Source organism: Oculina patagonica, chromosome 4 (genome assembly GCF_052425735.1).
Source record: "Oculina patagonica isolate OP01 chromosome 4, crgOcupat, whole genome shotgun sequence".
In the NCBI taxonomy this organism is placed as follows: Eukaryota; Metazoa; Cnidaria; class Anthozoa; order Scleractinia; family Oculinidae; genus Oculina; species Oculina patagonica.
The window spans coordinates 31,992,157-32,016,747 of NC_135761.1; positions in this window are offsets into that span (position 1 = coordinate 31,992,157).

Below are 24,591 nucleotides of genomic sequence, written 5' to 3' on the forward strand. Positions count from 1 at the left end.
GTCCTGAAAGGTAAATTTACCTTCCCTGAAAATGGATACAAAAGTCCTTTCTAGTTAAATCAGAACCACTTAGATAATTTTTAAGTTACAGACAGTCGAATCTCAGCGAAATAGAATTCTTCCGACAGTTTAAGGGTAAAGATGTTGAGCGCGCCCGTATATGTAACATGTCCTGAAAGGTAAATTTACCCTTCATGAAAATGGACACAAAAGTCCTTTCTAGTTAAAACAGAATCATTTAGCTAATTTTTAAGTTACAGAAAGTCGAATCCCAGCGAAAGAGAAATCTTCCGACAGTAAAAGGGTAAAGATGTTGAGCGCGCCCGTATATGTAACATGTCCTGAAAGGTAAATTTACCCTTCATGAAAATGGACACAAAAGTCCTTTCTAGTTAAAACAGAATCATTTAGATAATTTTTAAGTTACAGAAAGTCGAATCCCAGCGAAAGAGAAATCTTCCGACAGTAAAAGGGTAAAGATGTTGAGCGCGCCCGTATATGTAACATGTCCTGAAAGGTAAATTTACCTTCCCTGAAAAACGACACAAAAGTCCTTTCTAGTTAAATCAGAACCACTTAGATAATTTTTAAGTTACAGACAGTCGAATCTCAGCGAAATAGAATTCTTCCGACAGTTTAAGGGTAAAGATGTTGAGCGCGCCTGTATATGTAACATGTCCTGAGAGGTAAATTTACCCTTCATGAAAATGGACACAAAAGTCCTTTCTAGTTAAAACAGAATCACTTAGCTAATTTTTAAGTTACAGAAAGTCGAATCCCAGCGAAAGAGAAAGCTTCCGACAGTTTAAGGGTAAAGATGTTGAGTGCACCCGTATATGTAACATGTCCTGAAAGGTAAATTTACCTTCCCTGAAAAACGACACAAAAGTCCTTTCTAGTTAAATCAGAACCACTTAGATAATTTTTAAGTTACAGACAGTCGAATCCCAGCGAAAGAGAAATCTTCCGACAGTAAAGGGGTAAAAATGTTGAGCGCGCCCGTATATGTAACATGTCCTGAAAGGTAAATTTACCTTCCCTGAAAATGGATACAAAAGTCCTTTCTAGTTAAATCAGAACCACTTAGATAATTTTTAAGTTACAGACAGTCGAATCTCAGCGAAATAGAATTCTTCCGACAGTTTAAGGGTAAAGATGTTGAGCGCGCCCGTATATGTAACATGTCCTGAAAGGTAAATTTACCCTTCATGAAAATGGACACAAAAGTCCTTTCTAGTTAAAACAGAATCATTTAGCTAATTTTTAAGTTACAGAAAGTCGAATCCCAGCGAAAGAGAAATCTTCCGACAGTAAAAGGGTAAAGATGTTGAGCGCGCCCGTATATGTAACATGTCCTGAAAGGTAAATTTACCCTTCATGAAAATGGACACAAAAGTCCTTTCTAGTTAAAACAGAATCATTTAGATAATTTTTAAGTTACAGAAAGTCGAATCCCAGCGAAAGAGAAATCTTCCGACAGTAAAAGGGTAAAGATGTTGAGCGCGCCCGTATATGTAACATGTCCTGAAAGGTAAATTTACCTTCCCTGAAAAACGACACAAAAGTCCTTTCTAGTTAAATCAGAACCACTTAGATAATTTTTAAGTTACAGACAGTCGAATCTCAGCGAAATAGAATTCTTCCGACAGTTTAAGGGTAAAGATGTTGAGTGCGCCTGTATATGTAACATGTCCTGAGAGGTAAATTTACCCTTCATGAAAATGGACACAAAAGTCCTTTCTAGTTAAAACAGAATCACTTAGCTAATTTTTAAGTTACAGAAAGTCGAATCCCAGCGAAAGAGAAAGCTTCCGACAGTTTAAGGGTAAAGATGTTGAGTGCACCCGTATATGTAACATGTCCTGAAAGGTAAATTTACCTTCCCTGAAAAACGACACAAAAGTCCTTTCTAGTTAAATCAGAACCACTTAGATAATTTTTAAGTTACAGACAGTCGAATCCCAGCGAAAGAGAAATCTTCCGACAGTAAAGGGGTAAAAATGTTGAGCGCGCCCGTATATGTAACATGTCCTGAAAGGTAAATTTACCTTCCCTGAAAATGGATACAAAAGTCCTTTCTAGTTAAATCAGAACCACTTAGATAATTTTTAAGTTACAGACAGTCGAATCGCAGCAAAAGAGAAATCTTCCGACAGTTTAAGGGTAAAAATGTTGAGCGCGCCCGTATATGTAACATGTCCTGAAAGGTAAATTTACCCTTCATGAAAATGGACAAAAAAGTCCTTTCTAGTTAAAACAGAATCATTTAGCTAATTTTTAAGTTACAGAAAGTCGAATCCCAGCGAAATAGAATTCTTCAGACAGTAAAAGGGTAAAGATGTTGAGCGTGCCCGTATATGTAACATGTCCTGAAAGGTAAATTTACCTTACCTGAAAAACGACACAAAAGTCCTTTCTAGTTAAATCAGAACCACTTAGATATTTTTTAAGTTACAGACAGTCGAATCCCAGCGAAAGAGAAATCTTCCGACAGTTTAAGGGTAAAAATGTTGAGCGCGCCCGTATATGTAACATGTCCTGAAAGGTAAATTTACCCTTCATGAAAATGGACACAAAAGTCCTTTCTAGTTAAAATAGAATCACTTAGCTAATTTTTAAGTTACAGACAGTCGAATCCCAGCGAAAGAGAAATCTTAAGACAGTAAAAGGGTAAAGATGTTGAGCGCGCCCGTATATGTTACATGTCCTGAAAGGTGAGATGGTAATGCGGACGAGATGGTAATGCGGACGATTTCGATAAACTGCCGGAACGAGGCTTAAATATACAATGGAATACCGATAACTCGAACCCTCAGAAACTCAAACTCGATCCCGCTATCTCGAACATTTCAAAATTCTTACTAATGAGTTACTCGAACTCCCGAAATCTCGAACATTTTTCGATTTCCCTTGAAGGTTCGAATTAAGGAAAATAACTGAATGAAATATGCAGTCTTGTAGGCGCTTAATATACCCATTTAAGTTTTGTTTCTGGGTGCTGTTCACGAGAACTGTCACATCCTGACTGGTAGTAGTGTGAAATGCGTGACCAAAGGTATCTATGAAATCGCCCGTATATGTAACACGCCCGTATATGTAACGTAACGTTACCAACCCATCTGGGTTTTGAACTGAATTGAAGTGCTGAACATGAGCACATGTGGGATAGGATTAATTTATAAGAAGATAAAAGCGTTCTCTGGTAAAATATTTTAAAAAATTATTAGCTTTCGACAGCCAGACTGCTGTGTTCGACAAACAGCAGTCTGGCTGTCCAAAGCTAATAATTTTTAAAATATTTTACCAGAGAACGCTTTTTATCTTCTTACAATGAATCCTGGTATCGGATCTTCAATATTTTTAGGATTACTTTAATACTTGACGTATCGACCAACGTTTAGGTCAAGGCTACTAGCTTCATAAAGCTTCACTAATCAAGACTGTAAAAAATTACAATGATCAAAAACCATTTTTTCAACAAAAAGCAAAAGATAACTTTCTTGAAAAGTATGTATATGGTAATTTTAAATGTGATTTTGGCAAAGTTGAAGATGTCACACAATGAAAACAAGTTAACATAATGTTAGGAAAAAAGAAATGTGTTACAAAAAGATAACATTTCTGTTCCTTGTTAATTGAATTAAATGAAATTTTTTATTTAAATTTTCAGGCCTCCAGACACTCATATATAGTGGACAACAAGAGGCTGTTTTTTGATTTTATGTTGAGCAAATTTATAGATCAGTATCTTTTACTGCCCACACCTGTTCCTAATGGTGATGAAGATTTTACCCCTGAGGAGGATTTTGTAACAAACTACTCACTTTGAATTGTTTAACACTTTTTCATTCTACCTAACTTCAAGGATGCAGTTAGAGAAGGAAATGGTAAGAGACTTCAACACTTCATAAAGTTTTAGTTCCATATTTCAAGTCCTTACCCTCCTGGCTTGAATGCCTTAGCAATAGAAAAGATTATAAGTGTAATTCACAATGAGGTGTTTCTTGGTGTTGCAGGGGCACACTGCTGTATATGGGCTTCCACAGAAAATTGGATAGGTGGTGTTGGACGGATGATTGAAATTGACCTTCTTCAAAAGAACCGAAAACAGAGATCTCTGGAAAGAAAATGAATCTTTGGGTGCCAACAAGACTGACAAGGCAATGTCATCTGCTTTAGGGGCTCTCGGCTGCATTCCAGTCAACAATCTTGATATGTAAAACTTCTGGAATTTGTAGAGAAGGGAACTCGGTCTTTGTTGTTGACTCAAGTAGCACCCAGTTGAATTGATAACCAGTATGCTACCTCTGAAGGAAATTCTCATGGACTAGCTTGCCTGAACTCCGTAATTACCTTGCTTCAGAACTGCTTTAGAGAGGCTAGGGAGTCTTCTGATTTTCAAGGTCAACCAAGTTCAAAGGATACTAAATTCTCTGTTTGAACTGAAAGCCATGTTAACTGAGGAAAACCCTGCATTCCTTCCCGAAGTCGACCTTCACAGTTTACTAACATTACTTGTAGAGAATCTCCACAGCCATAAAAGGATCAAGGCTTCAGTCAGTAAAATGATTGGACTCCAGGCTCCAAAACAGAAATTTTAGGGCTCCAGGGACAACCCCCCCCCACCCCCCTTGTGACCCTGTTCTGTAGCTTGGAGATGTGCAGGAGCTTTTTGGCACTCGACACGCTAAAACTAGCACCACACCTGCCAAACTATTTCTGCAAAGAGAACTCCACACTCAACTATCCTTGGTCCATACCAACAACAGTTTCCATGTCACTAACAACCAAACAAAGATGAAGTCCTATTACAACCAACTTAAGGCAGTTAACATACAAATGTCAATAGTTGAGTTTATATGCAGGGAACTGGAAAACTTTTAAAATTTAATTGAGGCAAATAAGACAAGTCACAACATACATGTAGTGGATAGATTTTTCATTTGTTTCATTGTATTCATCTTCTCATTTTTCTTTTTAATCTTGTACTTATATTACTATTTATTTAATCTATTTTATTTAGTACTTTTAGTAGAGACATTACATAGGTTTCATTATAAATACACATTTCAGATGTTTTTTTAATTATTTGCTAAAAGAACAGTTTTTTTCTTAAGTAGATCACCAGATCTCCGATTGATACGCCAGTTGTTGGCCAGTGTTTTTTTTAAGAAAGCGGTAAAAATAAATTAATGACACCAGGTCAACCAAATGACAGTCCATTGAGCAAAGAAGGTGATGGGTGTTTTTGATAAGCAAGGTCAATTAGTCACAACCATCTTGACAAAAACCTCAACACAAAGCTTGATGCATTTGCCTCAACAATGGAGAGATATGGTATAACAAAAGGTCAAAGCACTGCTAGATAGCTTTTGAACACTGCAAAATGAATTATTAGAGCTGAGGGAAGATTATAGTGAGAGACTTAACCATGAAACAAGACAACGCTCCCAGAAAGGAACAGTACTTGGATGAAAACATCTGAATCAATGGCTTGGAAGAAATTGAGAAGAGAAAATCATCATTTTGGTAAGGGAAGAGCTAGCAGTTGAGTTTACAGCATTGGCCAAATCAGAAGACTGCAGAATAAACCAAGAGCCATCATTGTTGAATTTCTCAGCAAGACATTAAAGGCTATTAAATGGAAGCTACTTAAAAGGCAGAGTATTGTCACTGATGAAAGACCTGTCATAAGACCTAGCCAAATGATTAAAATGATGATAAAACAAAGTTATTTGGCAATGAAAACAAGGTTTGAAAACTGGCAGAGTAAGTTTTCATTTGCATCAAATATGGTAGAATAGAATGAAAACGTAGCGTTCTAAAAGCGTACAGATTAACCAACATGCACCTTTTTGTGGAAAGCTGTGGGAGCGAAATGGACATTGGGTCACTTGTTTCTTCAAATCTTGCAGTGGGTGCAAGACGCGCAGCAGAGGACCAGAGACAAGCACTGGATGAAAAACCGTAAAGACCTCTAAGCCCTAAAATAATTTGCATGGGAAAATGGGGATGATGCCATTCTATTTGGGCCAAAGAAAAGACCACTTCTTGCAGCAACTATACAAACTATTTTGCATAAGTATATCTACCTCTTTTTGTATTTTTTATTTAATGAGCCGTTTAAATCTAACTGGCTCTCACGTGCTCAAAGACTTCTGGAGCAAGAATGGTCAGTGGGTGGGGAACCATCATAATTACAAATTTGGAGACCTGCGAAAGAACACATCGCACATGATTTGTCTTGAGGAAATTTGTATCAACCCAAACGCACCTGATTTTGCGAAGCCACATCCCAAGCAAGAAAGTATCTGGCACCATCAGTATCCAGATGGTTAAGAGAGAGCTAACATGCCTATCCAGCAGTTGACTCTGAAATCACTGGGTGGCAAGAAGGTATGGAAAATTCTGCGCAGTAAGGATACACAATGCAATACTAAGGAATCACCTTAAGATGATTAAATTATTTGATTTGTTTTGTTCATGCACAACAGACTTGACAGAGTAAGACAACGGCAGGAGTACAGGCGGGCGTCAGATGCTAATGCAACGCCAGCAGGTAGTACAGCTGAACTTTTCAACGACTATGCTGTTATTGACCGCAAGAATAGATCGTTTCTCTTCGGTAATCTGGTCCGCTTAGTTTGTGCCAGTCAAACCGGACAACTAGAGTACAAGCAACCAGTGAGCCATTACCAGAAATCTGGGACATTTTGTGCCGGCGGCACAACTGACCAGTGTTTGTATTACGCATTTTCATTGGCGTGGATCAAGATGGCGGAACGAGAGCTAAGGAAAACAAAATCAGTTGATTACAAAGCTCTGCACTCCTTTTCTACAGCAGATATCTACCGAAGGAAGCAATATTGCCCCAGATCTAAGATTTTTCAAGTGGAAAGACTGGTTTCCAAACGGAAAAGCAGCAAAGTAAGTTTTTTACGTTCTCTTTTAAGCTATGTTTTATTACTGTGGGTAGCTTTTTTCCCCATACCATATTCATGTTCAATTTACTTTTGCCAAGAAGATCGAGTACCTTTTAAAGTGGAAACAAATTGTTGAAAGTTCAGTTACTTTTACAAGAATGGTTCCTTTTAGCAGTAAATGTATGCACGTACGGTATGGTGAATGCTCATAAGTTTATCTTTTCGACGTCTACGACTTCAGTAGACATCATTTTATCTCTGGGACAGGTCCAGAGTTCTCAGATACTCAAGTCATATTTTGGATAAATATATCGTCGTTTCAGTTTCGTTATCATGGTGTCTAAGTTTTTATTTCTTACGCGAAAAGCACTTGTACACGTGAAGTAAGCTAGACAAGAAGTCACTCAAATCTTTAGGACTCTAATTTTCGTTCAAATTTGAGAAACCAGCAGCAACCGATTTTTTTGCTCTTAAACCTTGACGAGTGTTTGTTGTGCCTTTACTGTACAGGTGCCAATGTGAAAGATGTAGTGACCAAAATCTAGTTGGTGCTTTGGAATTTTGCTGCTGTCAAGAAATTGAAAATGCAGTGGGAAAGTTGTCCTTCGATGGCTCGATCGAGCGCATTAGCTGCATAACTCAGCACGATGACTACACTGCTCTCATGAATAGAACCGTATTGCTGCAGGTTGCTCCGCTTTTGACAAAGTGTGGCTTGAATTCGTACAACTCAGCTTATTTGGGGCACCAGCCACACAATATCTTCCCCCTCTTCGCACTTTCCCGCTTTCCGCCATGTTGATTCTGAGAATCTCGTCCACAACAATACGTCATCAGCCCACGTGACCAGATAATTTGACCGCGCGATTTGAAGGACAATTTTGAGGGCAAAATAGCGCAACTTTCAGGCCTTATACAATTGGAGAAGTGAGCTATTATTTCGTAATACTGTATGTTAAAATATTTCTCAAAGCTTTTTTAAAGAAAAAAACACAATCAATCAAATTTAAACAAGCGGTGCTATTGCTTATCAACGGTGGACGAAACACATCTAAATTCTTAGCGTTTTGGCTTTGCTAAAATTACAGGATTCCTATAGTCGGGTCAGCATTAAAAAAGACAAGAAAGCGAAGCTTGTTTCATGCTCAGGCTTTTAACCAACTCTTGCGGTAAACTGATACTAATTAAGCCTCTTTTTTGTCTCCTGTAAGATGTTTCAACTGCCGCAGAGAGGGGCATAATGCTCGTGACTGCCCTTCTCCAAAAATAAGAAGAAGACCAAGAAGCCAAAGAAGCCAGTAGAAAGAATTGTGATAAATCACTACCATACATACAAAGATAGGAGCTTGGCAAATTTTCATTAACCATGCGATTTTTTGTTTCTTGTTTCCCCGTTTTCTTTTCTTTTTTTTAAATTAAGCTGTCTTTCGCTTTCAATTGAAATTTTTTGGAGTAGTTATGTGGCTTTTTATATTGGCCAAGCCTTTGTTTTTATTTGTAATTAAAACGTAATGCTTAAACGATTGCGCGTTCTGTTTCTCGGTCACAAACCGACGTGTAAGTAATAGTATGAAGCCTCCCCCTTCCCCAAGTCCCTACCAACGCTGGGGTCATGCTAACAGGAAATTTTTATCATATTGTATTCTTTTTCAAGCCTCATCTACCCAACTGGAAACAAACATTGAATAATGCTAAGGGTTTAAGAACAGTTTGTCTCCTAACAAAGCAAGAGGACGTCAACAATAAATGCAATTAAAGAAAAGACTTGCATCATTATCACATGTTCCTGGGCCCTGTAGGACATTTATCAATTGTTTTCATTTAGCTATCGACGATGTCCAAGGTTCAGGCAAAGCAGCGACCAGTCTAGAGAAGGAGGCATGTACCTGTGGCTTGATGTTAAAACAGAAAGGAGAAGAGGCTACTGGCTCATGTAAAAGTTTGAGGTGCTCTTGGGCCAAGACAGGTAAAAAGTGCTTGAGGGAATGTCGATGCATTGATTGCCAAAACTCATCCCCAGTACAGATGAGTTCATCTGTTCATTCGGTAAAGGGCTGCTCATGTGGGGTAACCACAAAGCAAGACGGAACTTTGTTGCATGCAAAGATTCCTTGCAAAAGTCAAAGTGCCTTTGCCTCCGTCAAAACGTGTACTACTCAAATTTATGTAGATGCTTCAGTTGTGGCAACAGAGTTGAAAAGCAAACATTACCAGATCTGGACCCTGGACTTGATTGGAATGCTAGCAAGTCATGTAGGAACAGGTGTCATCCAGATCCATTCAAACGAACAAAGGGTGCAGCATTTTTGGCCAGAGAGGGTTTGATGTAGCATCAGGGCCTAGGACATCATTTGAGACAGTTGTAAATTTAGTATTTTGGTGCTTATTTTTCTTAGGTTGTTATCTGAAATCCAAAGAGTTCCATAGGTTCAAGGAACCTTTAAACTAAGGGATATTTTGCAAAAAATTGGACAGCACTTTACCATCTCTTTTGACATTATAGCTGTTAATTTTGCTATTTGTTTAACTGCATTTTTCTTTGCCATATTGAAATATTGGTGTGTTTGATTTAACAAACGTTAAACTACTCACATAAGCAGGTTTTGAACAGGAGTGAAGTGCTGAACATGAGCACATGTGGGATAGGATTACTTTAATACTTGACGTGTCGACCAACTTTCAGGTCAAGGACACTAGCTTCATAAAGCTTCACTAATCAAGACTGTAAAAAATTACAACGTTAAAAAAACATTTTTTCAACAAAAAGCAAAAGATAACTTTCTTGAAAAGTATGTATATGGTAATTTTAAATGTGATTTTGGCAAAGTTGAAGATGTCAAACAATGAAAACAAGTTAACATAATGTTAAAAAAAAGAAATGAGTTACAAAAAGATAACATTTCTGTTCCTTGTTAATTGAATTAAATTAATATTTTTTAATATTTAAGTTTTCAGACCTCCATACACTCATATATAGTGGACAACAAGAGGCTGATTTTTGATTTTATGTTGAGCATATTTATAGATCAGTATCTTCTACTGCCCACACCTGTTCCTAATGGTGATGAAGATTTTACCCCTGAGGAGGATTTTGTACCAAACTACTCACTTTGAATTGTTTAACACTTTTTCATTCTACTTAACTTCAAGGATGCAGTTAGAGAAGGAAATGGTGAGAGACCTCAACACTTCATAAAGGTTTAGTTCCATATTTTAAGTCCTTACCTGGCTTTAATGCCTTAGCAATAGAAAAGATTATAAGTGTAATTCACAATGAGGGGTTTCTTGGTGTTTCAGGGGCACATTGCTGTATATGGGCTTCCACAGCAAATTGGATAGGTGGTGTTGGACGGATGATTGAAATTGACCTACTTTAAAAGAACCGAAAACAGAGATCTCTGGAAAGAAAATGAATCTTTGGGTGCCAACAAGACTGACAAGGCAATGTCATCTGCTTTAGGGGCTCTCGGCTGCATTCCAGTCAACAATCTTGATATGTAAAACTTCTGGAATCTGTAGAGAAGGGAACTCGGTCTTTGTTGTTGACTCAAGTAGCACCCAGTTGAATTGATAACCAGTATGCTACTTCTGAAGGAAACTCTCATGGACTAGCTTGCCTGGACTCCCTAATTACCTTGCTTCAGAACTGCATTAGAGAGGCTAGGGAGTCTTCTGATTTTCAAGGTCAACCAAGTTCAAAAGATACTAAATTCTCTGTTTGAACTGAAAGCCATGTTAACTGAGGAAAACCCTGCATTCCTTCTTGAAGTCGACCTTCACAGTTTACTAACATCACTTGTAGAGAATCTTCACAGCCATAAAAGGATCAGGGCTTCAGTCAGTAAAATGATTGGACTCCAGGCCCCAAAGCAGAAATGTTAGGGCTCCAGGGACCCCCATATGTACTGCCAACCAGTTTAAACAAGCATTTTCCCATTTGTATTTCGCTGATCGGTCTTTCAGTTTTAATAAAGCTATTATTATTATTTATTTAATCTATTTTATTTAGTACTCTTTGTAGAGACATTACATAGGTTTCATTATAAATACACATTTCAGATGTTTTTTTTAATTATTTGCTAAAAGAACAGTTTTTTTCTTAAGTAGCTCCATGAAGTCTTCTTTCACCAGATCTCCGACTGATATGCCTGTTGTTGGCCAGTGTTTTTGAAAGAAAGCGGTAAAGATAAATTAATGACACCAGGTCAACCAAATGAAAGTCCATTGAGCAAAGAAGGTGATGGGTGTTTTTGATAAGCAAGGTCAATTAGTCACAACCATCTTGACAAAAACCTCAACACAAAGCTTGATGCATTTGCCTCAACAGTTGAGATATGGTATAACAAAAGGTCAAAGCACTGCTAGATAGCTTTTAAACACTGCAAAATGAATTATTAGAGCTGAGGGAAGATTATAGTGAGAGACTTAACCATGAAAACAGGACAATGCTCCCAGAAAGGAACAGTACTCGGATGAAAACATCTGAATCAATGGCTTGAAAGAAATTTAGAAGAGAAAATCATCATTTTGGTAAGGGAAGAGCTAGCAGTTGAGTTCACAGCATTGGCCAAATCAGAAGACTGCAGAATAAACCAAGAGCCATCATTGTTGAATGTCTTAGCAAGACATTAAAGGCTATTTAATGGAAGCTACTTAAAGGGCAGAGTATTGTCACTGATGAAAGACCTGGCATAAGATCTAGCCAAATGATTAAGATGATGATAAAACAAAGTTATTTGGCAATGAAAACAAGGTTTGAAAACTTGCAGAGTAAGTTTTCATTTGTATCAAATATGGTAGAATAGAATGAAAACGTAGCGTTCTAAAAGCATACAGATTAGCGAACATGCACCTTTTTGTGGAAAGCTGTGGGAGCGAAATGGATATTGGGTCACTTGTTTCTTCAAATCTTGCAGTGGGTGCAAGACGCGCAGCAGAGGACCAGAGACAAGCACTGAACGAAAAACCGTAAAGACCTCTAAGCCATGAAATAATTTGCATGGGAAAATGGGGATGATGCCATTCTATTTGGGCCAAAGAAAAGACCACTTCTTGCAGCAACTATACAAACTATTTTGCATAAGTATATCTCCCTCTTTTTGTATTTTTTATTTAATGAGCCGTTTAAATCTAACTGGCTCTTACGTGCTCAAAGACTTCTGGAGCAAGAATGGTCAGTGGGTGGGGAACCATCATAATTACAAATTTGGAGACCTGCGAAAGAACACATCGCACATGATTTGTCTTGAGGAAATTTGTATCAACCCAAACGCACCTGATTTTGCGAAGCCACATCCCAAGCAAGAAAGTATCTGGCACCATCAGTATCCAGATGGTTAAAAGAGAGCTAACATGAAGGCCTACCCAGCAGTTGACTCTGAAATCACTGGGTGGCAATAAGGTATGGAAAATTTTGCGCAGTTAGGATGCACAATGGAATACTAAGGAATCACCTTAAGATGATTAAATTATTTGATTTGTTTTGTTCATGCACAACGGACTTGAAAGAGTAAGACAACGGCAGGAGTACAGGCAGGCGTCAGATGCTAATGCAACGCCAGCAGGTTGTACAGCTGAACTTTTCAACGACTATGCTGTGATTGACCGCGAGAATAGATCGTTTTTCTTTGGTGATCTGGTCTGCTTAGTTTGTGCCAGTCAAAACAGACAACTAGAGTACAAGCGACCAGTGAGCTATCAAGATCCAAAACGGGGGACCATCACTTTCTATTTTAATATGTACACAGCGGGATTGATGATCAGGGGCGTGTGTTTAAAAGTTCATCCGAACTTCGTGAGGACTTCTACACTGGTATCATAACCCACGTTAACTTGATCATCGAGGCAGATGGAACCCTCAAAATTGCAGAAAAACTTGCAGAGGTTGAGCGCACCACTTCCTCCCTGATCGAAGAACTTTCTAATCAAATTGTACAGAGAACGCAGAGGCTTTAACAACCAGTATGCCAGTGATTCCGGAATTACGAGAATGGTAGTATCTCTTTATGAGTCGCACATAGATGGTCCGCGGAGGTCACAAAGAATGTGCACAGTAGTTAACTATTACATAGCATAGTTTTAAGTCAAGTAGCTATAGAAAAATGTAAATAAAGTATGCACGTGACTTCAAGATTATGGAAATTGTATGTCCTGTTGAGTCACTTACAGATGGTCTGCGAGGGCCGCAAAAAATGCACACAGTTGTGCAGTTTGGAGTCAAGTTTAAATAGCCAAGAAAAGTTGTAAATACGTTCAGCAAAATGATGTACATTATTGTTCGGTTCAGCTTATGTTTCAGTTCTAGTATAATAACACAAAACAAGTTCAATGTTATGCAAACTGTGCTTTCACAGTTGCCGTAATGATGGTATTTATCCAAAAAGGCAGTGCCAGTGGGCACAATGGGAAGTGAGTGAGTGAGTGAGTGCAACAAGGTGAAAACTTGATGTAGGCAAAGAATAAAACATTGATGAATACTGTCTTGCCTAGAACAGGGTACCATAATGATTCGATTTAGCACCCGGGGCGCTTATTTACTTTCGGCACCTTAAGAGAGGGCGCTTATTCAGGACAGGGTGCTTATTTATTTTTTTGTGAAACAACAAAATGTTCAAAACAAAACTTTAAAATAATTAACAATAACATAAGCTGTAACAGAAACAAATTGTTGAAAGTTCAGTTACTTTTACAAGAATGGTTCCTTTTAGCAGTAAATGTATGCACGTACGGTGTGGTGAATGCTCATCGTCTACGACTTCAGTAGACGTCATTTTATCTCTGGGACAGGTCCAGAGTCTCAGATACTCAAAGGCTCAGCCCCGTAGTAAAATTAGAGGAGTACCCCCACGGGATGTTTATAAGAAATGATAGCAGGAAAAAAAAGAAATGTTCAGATCAATCATTGAAATTTGTAAAAAAAAAAAGGAAAAAGATAAAATAAATCAATAAATAATCAACAAAAGGAAGCTTCTCGGTGGGCGCAAACTGACGAAGGAAAACCCAAGGACGCGCCCTTTTGCGAAACAACAGCAAACAAGAGTACGGCAAACAAAAATCATGCCCCAGGCAAAGTAAAAGAGCACAAAGAAAAGGCAGACACTTCTCTGCGAGCGCAAACTGACGACAGAAAACCCAAGGACGCGCCCTTTTGCGAAACAACAGCAAACAAGAGTGCGGCAAACAAAAATCATGCCCCAGGCAAAGGAAAGGAACACAAAGAAAAGGCAGACACTTCTCAGCAAGCGCAAACTGACAAAGGAAAACCCAAGGACGCGTCCTTTTGCGAAACAACATTGATTGAGGGACACCTTTCCCTTGTTAAAAACTCAGAAAGCAGGACATATGTACAAAAGGGACATACTGGGTTTAAGAGAACCGGACGAGCAGGACCTTGATGAGGATAAAAAACATACGGCAGTACGGACGACGGCTTCTGAAATATATTATATTATTTCAAAAACCCTTAACATCATGCAGTTGTACATTAAAGGGACGGGTTATATAATAGAAAATAAAGAAGGTGGACCGTTCCGCGAGTTTTTGGAAAGAATGGTCGACCTTTTTGAGAATGAGAACTTCAAAACAAAACTTAACAGGCACGTCGAGAAAGAGGTGGGAAACACATACCGGAGGGTACTAAATTATATGGACACAGAGAGGGACAAAAGTGCCATGAAATACATTCTAACTAAGATCACCAGTGTAAAGTTTGCAGGAAAACTGCAAAATACCCAAAACAAGTGTTCTTTAAAACAAAGCCGTGATGTGAATCCCAATCACCTAAGAAAGTTTGCCGAGCTAAGAGAGGACATTCGAAAACAACTAAAAAACAAGGGGGGGGGGGGCGGACTGGAGAGTCATTCAAAGCTACAGAAGGAGCTGTTGTATAGAGCTGCCGATAACAAAACGAAAATGAAAGATGCACGAGAGTCTATTTTAGCATTGGCCCCGGAAGACTTTAAAATATCCCTCTCTACATGTTTCAACTATACTCAGAACTATAGGAAGGGAACACTCAAGGCGAAACGTCACCACGAAGGCCTAGGAGTAAATGCTTGCGTTTCACTTCACAAGGCACCAGATACTGCCCCCGTGAAGGACCTGGTTATAAATATCCACTGGACATCGGCCAATGTCAATCATGTTTTGGATGAGGCATCAAAAAACCCGCAGAGCTATTGCGTGGATTCTCGTAATACAAAACAAGTTATACGAGCGAATATGGGCCATGGTGGATGTACATGGAAAAACATACAGACTCCAGACCACACTTTTGATACCACACGAACGAATGCAGTAACACCGATGACTCATCTTCTTATTGAAACAAAAGAAACAAGAAGGATGGTTACGGTAAACAAACAACCACAGCTACAAGAGCTCTATCTATCTTCGTCTCCTAGAACAGACGTCATTGTACACGTGAAACGAACAGGAAGAGCATTAACGCTGTTAAATCTGTCACATTACGAGCCAGAAACAATTTATCATTCAATTAATGAATTTATTTTTATGATCACACTTCCTGAACTTGACTCCTGCTTTTGAAACCCAGAAACCTGTAGAATGAAAGAAAATCTGGTATTCATTGTGGACAATGGAATTGAAAAGCCTCGGAGCCCGCTTGTCAAAATGCTGCTCATCCGATTACGACAGCTTTTGGGTTTGAGGCTGGTGATACATATGTCTTTTGCTGAGTATCACAGTAACGGAACCCTGTGGAAAGAGTTCATGCCATCCACACAAAAGAACTAGAAAAACATGGTACATTTAAAGTTCTTAATCTCCAGGTAGACACTTTAGAGCACAAGAAGGCAATGTATGAGATGCGTGAAGATATTGAAGATGTCCTCAAGCAGGCACAGTTTGCGGGAAAGTACACGATGGTCACAAATAGGGTTGTAGCTAAGGAATTTGTCTGCCGGTTAGCTTAAAAATTGAGGCGGCTAAAGAAGGTGCGAAGCGCCATCTGCCTTCGACGGAGCCGATGTGGGGGAAGTTTTGGGAGGGGGTCGCCCCCTCCCATTGGGGGGTATGGGGGGTCTCCCCCAGGAAATGTTGAAAATTTTAATTCAATTTGGGGCACTTTGGTGAAATCTAGGGGCTCTTTTATGCAAAAAGAAACAACAATTAAAGAGAAAAAATTGTACATGTGTAGGCATTTTGTTATCTACCTTCCCTTGATATTGGGATTATCTATCATATTATTTTATTTTTAATATGAATGCAAATAAAAATACATTTAACACAGGTTTTCAGAACCAGTTCGACTCTGACAAAAAATAAACCCAAAACACTAGGCTATAAGCCAAGGCACAATTTTTCCTTCAAACTATAAAACAATTCACGTGCAGCAAATCAACATATTTGTTAAATCACAACTACATGTATGCAATTGAAAAAACAACAAAAGAAATTACTGAGAAAAGATGAATTTATTTAGAACTGTACATACGCATGACAAAAAATTCACCTGAGTTTAGAATCCAATCTCAAACAATCAAGCATTCTTCTGAAGAATTAAGTGGTTATCAATCATCATACCAAAAGCTACTAGTTTTCAAACAACTAAACCTTCACATTCAAAGTTGCTGCTGAGGTAGAGACCGTTCAAAACAACTGAAAAATCGCAAGAGAATACAGGATTAATCTTTAGTTCGTTGCAATTTGCAAGTCGCCAGCGAACAGATCAAGTGAAGCGGGTGAACTTTAGATGTCATCAAAACGAAATGCCGTGCTGTTGCCGGTCTTTGTCCAGTATTCTGAATCCACTAAAACTCTTCTGAAGTGGTTCCTTTTAGCAGAGAAGTCGTGGTATTAAAAGAGGGTCCTGAAGGGGGGGTACCAAATCCCATTTCCCAGCCCAAATTTTGCCCAAATCCCATTTCCCAGCCTATTTTTTGTCTAAATCCCAGTCCCATCAGTAAAATTCCCAGTGTGTGGAAAATCTGGTCTCAAGCGCATTATATCCGTGTTGTTTTTAATTGTCCTAAATATAGCACATTCCCCGAACTTTCCCTTCGGTGCCCTATATAGGGATTGAACCCAGGCGCAGGAAGATCGAGTCCAGAGTAACTTGCACTGAAATCCGTCCTCCCACCCAACCCCCCCCATCCCCCCCTTACAAAAAAAGGGAGAACCAAACCATATTCCACAGCACCTTTGGACACGCACGCGCACAGATGATAAATTCAAAAATTTAGTATTAGTGGATTTAGTACCTATTCTTTTAACTACGGCTGTAGACAAAGGTTACAATATATTTTTCTTGCAGATCGCGCGCTTCAGTCGCATAGTTGAATTTTTCATTTTAGCGAACTATTTTTACCCTAACGCACACGTTGCATGTAAGAAACGCCACACGTCTCTGCCGTTTTTCATTGGTTTGTTTTTTAAAAGCATGAGTATGCAAGTTATCTTGGACTTTCTTTTCGCACCTGGGTCGTAGAAGGGATAGTTCGAGACTGGACTACCCAAAATCATGTTCTGCTAGTTATTATCATTTGTCTTGTAGAGAATAATAGAAATTTTTTGTAGCTTTAACTAAAGCTATCAAGTTTTTATTCCATACCTACCACTACCCTGACTGACAACAACTTGCTGTCACTTCTTTTAAATATTCTATTTGTGCCGATCCTCAGTCACAGCTGTTTCGTTGAGTAACTTAATCACTTACACGAAAATTGTTCGAGACTTGATGGACACTCGTGCAGTGCGGTCGTTTTGTTTCGAAGTTTTCAGCGTTTTAACTATTCAGTGCCGGACTTTAAGAACATAACATTATAGAGCGCAAAATATGCTGATTTAGTCATGTACTGACAGCTTCTCATTCCCATTTTTTGTTTCTGAATCCCAGTTCCAGTGACCTAAATCCCATTTTCCCAGTGAAAATATAGGCAAATCCCAGTTCCCATTTTACCCCTTCAGGACCCTCTTAAAAGCTTTGAATTTTGAACAAAAATATTCTCGTTGATCGAACAAACTATCCCACGTTTACGAGAGATCCAGGAGACCTGGTAACAAACTTGTTCCCAATCTTTCACAACGCCTTGAATGCGGGGGGCTACTAAGCTTCATGTTGACAAGATGGCGGACGCAGAAAACGGAAAGAGGACACGGTAAACAAGTTCTCAAAACAAGCCTTTATTTCAATTATTTTGTGGCATCGATACTCAAGGTAGTCAAATGATTAAGATGATGATAAAACAAAGTTATTTGGCAATGAAAACAAGGTTTGAAAACTGGCAGAGTAAGTTTTCATTTGTATCAAATATGGTAGAATAGAATGAAAACGTAGTGTTCTAAAAGCGTACAGATTAGCGAACGTGCACCTTTTTGTGGAAAGCTGTGGGAGCGAAATGGACATTGGGTCACTTGTTTTCTTCAAATCTTGCAGTGGGTGCAAGACGCGCAGCAGAGAACCAGAGACAAGCACTGGATGAAAAACCGTTAAGACCTCTCAGCCCTGAAATAATTTGCATGGGAAAATGGGGATGTTGCCATTCTATTTGGGCCAAAGAAAAGACCACTTCTTGCAGCAACTATACAAACTATTTTGCATAAGTATATCTACCTCTTTTTGTATTTTTAATTTAATGAGCAGTTTAAATCTAACTGGCTCTGATGTGCTCAAAGACTTCTGGAGCAAGAATGGTCAGTGGGTGGGGAACCATCATAATCACAAATTTGAAGACCTTCGAAAGAACCCGTCACACATGATTCGTCTTGAGGAAATTTGTATCAACCCAAACGCACCTGATTTTGCGAAGCCACATCCCAAGCAAGAAAGTATCTGGCTCCATCAGTATCCAGATGGTTAAGAGAGAGCTAACATGAAGGCTTACCCAGCAGTTGACTCTGAAATCACTGCGTGGCAAGAAGGTATGGAAAATTCTGCGCAGTAAGGATGCACAACGCACTTACTAAGGAATCACCTTAAAATGATAAAATTATTTGATTTGTCTTGTTCATGCACAACGGACTTGAAAGAGTGAGACAACGGCAGTAGTACAGGCGGGCTTCAGATGCTAATGCAATGCAAGCAGGTAGTACAGCTGAACTTTTCAACGACTATGCTGTGATTGACTGCGAGAATAGATCGTTTCTCTTCGGTAATCTGGTCCGCTTAGTTCGTGCCAGTCAAAACGGACAACTAGAGTACAAGCGACCAGTGAGCTATCAAGATCCAAAACGGGGGATCATCACTTTCTATTTTAATATGTACACAGCGGGATTGATGATCAGCGGGGTGTGTTTAAAAGTTTATCCGAACTTCGTGAGGACTTCTACACTGGTATCATAACCCACGTTAACTTGATCATCAAGGCAGATGGAACCCTCAAAACTGCAGAAGAAGAACTTGCAGAGGTTGAGCGCACCACTTCCTCCCTGATCGAAGAACTTTCTAATCAAATTGTACAGAAAACGCAAAGAGGCTTTAACAACCAGTATGCCAGTGATTCCGGAATTACGAGAATGGTAGTATCTCTTTACGAGTCGCACATAGATGGTCCGCGGAGGTCACAAAGAATGTGCACAGTAGTTAACTATTACACAGCATAGTTTTAAGTCAAGTAGCTATAGAAAAATGTAAATAAAGTATGCACGTGACTTCAAGATTATGGAAATTGTATGTCCTGTTGAGTCACTTACAGATGGTCTGTGAAGGTCGCAAAAAAAGCACACAGTTGTGCAGTTTGGAGTCAAGTTTAAATAGCCAAGAAAAGTTGTAAATACGTTCAGCAAAATGATGTACATTATTGTTCGGTTCAGCTTATGTTTCAGTTCTAGTATAATAACACAAAACAAGTTCAATGTTATGCAAACTGTGCTTTCACAGTTGCCGTAATGATGGTATTTATCCAAAAAGGCTACAAGGTGAAAACTTGATGTAGGCAAAGAATAAAACATTGATGAATACTGTCTTGTCTAGAACAGGGTACCGTTATGATTCGATTTAGCACCCGGGCGCTTATTTACTTTCGGCACCTTATTCAGGACAGGGTGCTTATTTAATTTTTTGCGAAACAACAAAATGTTCAAAACAAAACTTTAAAATATATTAAAATAACTTACAATAACATAAGCTGTAACAGAAACAAATTGTTGAAAGTTCAGTTACTTTTACAAGAATGGTTCCTTTTAGCAGTAAATGTATGCACGTACGGTATGGTGAATGCTCATGAGTTTATCTTTTCGACATCTACGACTTCAGTAGACGTCATTTTATCTCTGGGACAGGTCCAGAGTCTCAGATACTCAAAGGCTCACCCCCGTAGTAAAATTAATAGAGTACCCCCACAGGATGTTTATAAGAAACGATAGCAGCAAAAAAAGAAATGTTCAGATTAATCATTGAAATTTGTAAAAAAAAAAATAAAAAGATAAAATAAATCAATAAATAATCAACAAAAGGACGCTTAATCAGATCTTACTTTTCACCATATACCTTAGGGTGGAATAAAATAACGTGTAACTGGACTTGTCTTGACTCCATAAATTATGCCCACAAGTAAAATATGTCGACTGTCAGTTTTGAATTACCGCCGTTTCGTCATTTTAAACCTGTAATGTGTAAAACACAAGCTTCAAGGCGATGTAAAATAACAGAGGATGCTTAAGAGCAGCTATAAAAAGCACAAGAATGCTCTAACGATTAAAATCTCCATGGTATGAACCACAGGCGGCCCAAGCTCTCTATCAGATTACCTTTGGACGTGACTCTTGCTTACAAGCGGTGTTGTGTTACAAAGATTCAATTTATAAGGGTTTGTATGGGAAACAACGGTTTTGCTTTAAAAGTAAAAAAAATGTATATAGCAGTGGACACCTAAATAACGACAACTCGCCGAAAACGCGTTGTATCGACCTGAGAAGCTGGAATACAACAAAGAATGAAACAACGAATCAGGGTAAGTCAACTTTATTCACCAAATATACATTTTTAAGTCGTGAATGCAATGAACGACTTATTGCGGTCTGCTGGAAAAATTCAATTAAATTTGTGTAAACTCCCTTGGTAACCTGGCAATTTTATATTAAGTTTAAATTAAGTTCAAAATGGCAGACAAGGGCTGGTTTCCCAAGTTGTAATGCGAATTTGTGGATGTACATCAGGAGAATACGAATATTTTTTCCTTTCTGGAAGGAGTTTTTCTAGTGAGGCCAGTGCTCGAATCCACATTTACACACAATGCAACGGAAAGGATGGCCAAGGAAGCAAGAAACTTGCACGCCGATCAATAGCTGATTTTGAAAGTCCGCGGATATGAAATTATCTTTCATTGAAATGCAATCAAATAGTTGGTAAGCAATAAATCACCCTAAATAAGGCTGTATTTTCCGCTGCAAAGTAGTCTCACTCAGCAAGATTAAACTGATGCGTTTCGAAACAATTAGAGATATCTATAGTTGGCTTGCTTTGTCTTTCGGTCGATCATTCATTTGCACATTCATCAAGTTTTTGTATCTAGTAATATTTTATATTCGTTGTCACACTCTTGTTAACGAAGTTCCCAAGTACATCTATCTCGTGACTTAAACTTAAATCAAAATTTCCTCTGGCATTCGTAGCTCATTAGGTAGCAAGCCATATGTGAATGATAAATTTGCTCTGCTTTTGAAGGCAAAACTACATTTTACCCCTTTACATGCCACGAAAATTATCAATGCATTTTAATTAGCCTTATTAATTCGTTTTTAAATAATCTCTATGCATTGCCAGCCATCCTGCATAGATTTGGTGACCATGTTGGATTAAAGGATCTGAACCTTAAAGCTTGTTTATCTTTTACTCTTTGTTTTCAGCAATCAATAACAATAACTTCCAAATATTTTATTTTTCAAGCTGTACAGTCTGCTAAAAGTCAATTTATAGAGAGCAGTATTCACTGTTTGTGAAATGAGAGTAAATTTGAAATTAAATTCTTTTTCTGATCATGTGTTTCATACAAGTTACTGCAGGATGTTAATTCCAGCCCACACCTCTTGACAGCCTAGCCCCATGCAGAGTTCAGTGATGTGCTGTATTGCAGGATATTGTTTTGGAGAATCTGTAAATTAATTCAAAATTCTATGTGCCTTGTTAAAATAAATCTGTAGGACAACACCATGTAAGTGTAAGCAATTTGTTATTTATCAGCATGGCATGCAACCAGGCTCCTTTTTCGGCTGAGATGACTGCATGCATTTATTTGGGGGGGGGGGGGGGTGGGGAGACATAGGACATGTACAGAAATCGACCTTAAGGTTACTATTGTTATATTAGTGGCTATTACATTTTAGCGATTTTAGTGAGTTGGGCGAAAATCACTAAATTAAGTACTTGCTAAAATTCGTCTTGGTCAAATTTCAAGTACCTCTCCGGTACCCCCTTCCCACCCTAATGGAACACAAAAATGGATACTGGTAACATTGTTCTTTTAGGCAATGCAATTTATGTTCATTCAATGTCAAGATACGGTAGTTTTTTTTTTCTTTTACTGAACCTTTATTTTCATCTAAGCCATATGTTCATCACCGGCCAGTAAAAGCTGGTTTACACGATATTACTATTTTTTGAAGTTTTTGGAAAATCCCTATATTAAATAGTCGCTAAATCTTGCTCAGAAAAAATCGCTAAAATTAATAGCCGCTAACAATAGTACTCTCACCCTTTGAATTAATGTTAAATTTCTTTGAATGTCTACCCCATAGCACTCAGTGGATGTTGACAAAGCAAAAAATTACCTGAGTGCAATGATACACCCCTGGAGAACTACAATTACCACAGTTGAACTAATATGTCCCTTTTTGACAGACCATGTGTATGAAGAAAAAATAATTGTAAGGACTGATGCATAATACTGTGTTTACAAGTAAACTTTTTGGTTACAAGTAAAGATACCAGAAAAGGAATAAGCAGCAGTTTTCATTTGTTACATGTATCAGGCCTCTAAATTGATAATAAATTATGTTGACTTAACTGTTTCCTGCCAATTTCAATTCTTAGAAGTCACATGTATGAGGCATCTGTTAGTTTCTTTTAATTATTTGCCTTCTGTCACAGTGTCTGCCATTCTTTAACAGAGAAAAATGAATGTCGAATAATACCACTGTCCTGTATAAAATGGCTGAGTTACCTGGCTATTAATTAAAGAACCCTTTAGCAAATGTGAAACAGTTTGGTGCCAAAAAATTCCCTAGCTTTTTTCCATTACCAGCTTCGCAGCATCTTAAGGTACCTCATATCTTGTTACCACTATACGTGTCTCTCTCAGCATTAATTATTTTAAGCTCTGAAATAATCTTCACTTCTTAGCTGCTTAGCTAGAAGGCCTCGATGGACTACTGGATGGTTAGTTTTCAGTTAGAATATACACCGCATTCCAAAATGGCGGAAAATACTTTCTTCTTTTGTCTTCATGTAAATTGGCCCTCATTGCCTCGATCGCATCTGCAGATTTCAAAAGAATCTTTGGCTTAAAACGAGGCAACGAGGGCCAATTAACATATAGACAAAAGAATAATGTATTTTCTGCCATTTTGGAATAAGGTGTATGGGGTTATTTATCACTTACCAGCTAGAATTTTAAACATGACTCAACTATGACGTACGTTTAACAGATTTCATAGACAATTAAAAAAATTGTCGTTTGTCAGCAGACATTTAAAATTTATTTTGGCTAATTCTGGCCTATCAGTTTATAATATACCACATTCACGACTTTGCTCATAGAGCCTTTGATTTTACTTTTAAAGCAAAACCGTTGTTTCCCATACAAACCCTTATAAATCGAATCTTTGTAACACAACACCGCTCGTAAGCAAGAGTCACGTCCACGAGTTAGTATCTTAGGTGATCTGCTTTAATATGGGGTCCTTGACTCTTTTGCATTTCATCCTTTGGCCTTGTTTTTCTTAGCCTTAGCCTTAGCCATAAATTGTAAGAAATAAAGGTAATCTGATAGAGAGCTTGGGCCGCCTGTGTATGAACGTAGAAATTGTCACACCTCACAGGCCCCGCGTGCGTTTCAGCTCGACACTTTGCAAGCAAGAAAATCGCTCAAAACCGAACAATTCCGCCCACAACTTACTGATAGGAAGTACACTTTGTATCAAAGAAATAAATTTACCTTGCTAAAGCTCTGTCTGCTTCGGAAACTTGTGACTTGATGTGTTTTTGGTGTAATAACTTGCTGTATATTCGTCGAGATCCCTGCGAGGCGAGAAAGTCATATTTTAATCGTATCGAAAAGTTGGGTAAACAGGCTAAATACTTCAAAAACCAGGGTCTACGTGATCTTTGAAACGTTTTGAATTGCTAGGACATAGAAAAAGCTAGTTGAAGACATTACAACTTACTTGAAAGTCGAAGCACTGCATGGAATAACATCACACCTCGCAACACCGTCGAACGACATCTCCTGCACGATACACGTCGTGTAAGATGCACAAACGTTCCCCCGCCTCATGCTTTCAAGCTGGCTTGGTTACTCAGCGTCACATTGGCTCATGTTATATTGCAAGCTTTGACAGTCAAACACGAAGCTCAGCAAACAGTGGTAGCTTTTCCTACTCTTTAGAGCGCCAGGTAGGTGAATAAAGTTTGATATAAATTTTTTCCTCAACTTTGAGTGGAATTGAACGCTTTTATTGGACTGTCTTGCTTGATAACAACCGATCTAAGACG